This window comes from Poecilia reticulata, linkage group LG2, assembly GCF_000633615.1.
Source record: "Poecilia reticulata strain Guanapo linkage group LG2, Guppy_female_1.0+MT, whole genome shotgun sequence".
In the NCBI taxonomy this organism is placed as follows: Eukaryota; Metazoa; Chordata; class Actinopteri; order Cyprinodontiformes; family Poeciliidae; genus Poecilia; species Poecilia reticulata.
Genome location: NC_024332.1, coordinates 15,491,211 through 15,493,183, shown reverse-complemented (window position 1 = coordinate 15,493,183; position 1,973 = coordinate 15,491,211).

Here is a 1,973-nt window from a genome sequence, read left to right as displayed (position 1 = left end):
CTGCTTTAATAGCTCGGGGGTGAGAGAAGCAGTTTGATGAATCAGTCCAGCTTTGCTCCAGCCACTGTAATTATCTTCTGATTAGATTAATTCGGTTAGGCCTCGCTCGCATTTATAATACAAACAGCATTCCTGGGAGGCGAGCACTTTGTCATGTTAACGTTACGCAATTATTTCTGTAAGTGATAAGTGCTGCCGTTTATCGACCGCGTGACATGCAAAGATCCATTAATAAGCAGAATGCAGCAGCAGAAAGTAATACATTCAGAGCCTGAGAAAAGTGCTTGAACTTCACACTTTGTCACGTTACAAGAAACTTTAATAGACTTTAATGGCATTTTGTCTTAAGTACGGTCTTAAACCTTCAAGTAAACGTGAAGAGGAAAACAAWATAYAACTTTAAATAAAAAAATGTAAAAATGCACAGAATTAATTTGTCTTCAAACCTCTTTACCCTGAAAATCCCAAATAAAATTTAATGCAACTAATTGCCTGCACAAATTGCCCAATTACTAAATGGAGTCTGATTTAATCTCAATGTAAATCCAGTTGTGAACAAGAGGTTTGTCAGAGAACATTAATGTGAAATTATAACTAGGAAATGGAAATCCATAGTAAGTCTGAAGGAACTACTATATTCCACAGCATATGTGGGAGAATTTGTTGACAGAACACATTTAAGTTTCTTGTTTTATTGTGACTAATTGTGAGCTGTTCCATGAGCATCAATGCTTTTGAATGGCACTATAAAGAAGTACACAAGTAGCTGTTTTTTGTAAGATGGGAGAAGACTGAGAAAAAGGTGATGAAAAGAAAAATAAACTTCAAAGGAAAGTAAGGAAGGTGGACAAGAATAACAAARCATGGCCAAGGTTATTTCGCATTTCTACTGCTGATGGAGTGACTGACGGAGAAAGGTCGCAACCTCGGCTGCAAAGGCAAAGAGGCCAAGGTTTGCTTTCTTCTGAAAATTGACTCTCTCCTTCAAGCCTCCTTTCTTTATCTCTCTCCTCCTGCAGCTTCTCTCCCGGTGGTTTTGCCGTCTCTCTCTCTCTCTCTATCTCTCTCTCTGTCTCTCTCAAAGCTCACGTGTTGTGCGTAGGAAAATGCCTCCTGACTGGTGGGCCTAATTACTGGCTCCTCACTGACCCACGCCGGGCCGAGGCCTCGTCAGAACACTGATTCAACATGAGCCCCTCGCCGGCCAGCACCTCACACTAATGAATACTAATGAATAATTATCGCTTGCCGGCTGGCATGTCAGCCCACTGCAGGGACACGGCCGCTTGTAGAGCTACAGGAGGAGCGTTGGAGGCCTTCAACGAGGAAAACGGGAGGCTCGGACAGCACGAGGCAAGGCTAGGTATGAAAGCCTCCCAGAAGGGATGCGGAGGAAGCATATACAGCCCTCAAGGTTAAGCAGAGGTAACGCTGAGCCGAGTGGYGTGCGCTGACCCCTGTGAAGACTGTTTTGATTGCCGTGACCTGTGCAGGGCTTAAGGAGCAAGTCATGGTAGTTGATATGGGTTCTCCTGACGCTTAGGGTAGCAACTTGGTTCGTGATGATGAAACATGTCAGCCTCAAGTATGGTGTCCACTGGCAGAGCAATGGAAACCTCTGATCTGCTTCCTGTAGATCAGAGGTTTGAAGACATCTATACTTTAATATGACTGAGAGRGGGTGGGTATTGAATTGCAACCAATGAGAAAGGGACTCGTTTTTTAGAGCTTTGCAGGTAGAACCATTTGAGTAAATGATGAATAGTGACAAGATTGTCAATTACTTTTTGCAGAAATGCTCTTGAGGGTTTTTTCTTCAATAAGCACCTGTTCAAGTGTTTGTGCACACATCTTATATCTAACCTGCTAWTACACTGAATAGTTATTTTAAAAAGCATCTATGTTTGATACATATTTCATTTTATTTTGCCCAAATTAATTGACTGGTTTAAAAGGAGAATGAAATTTTCATA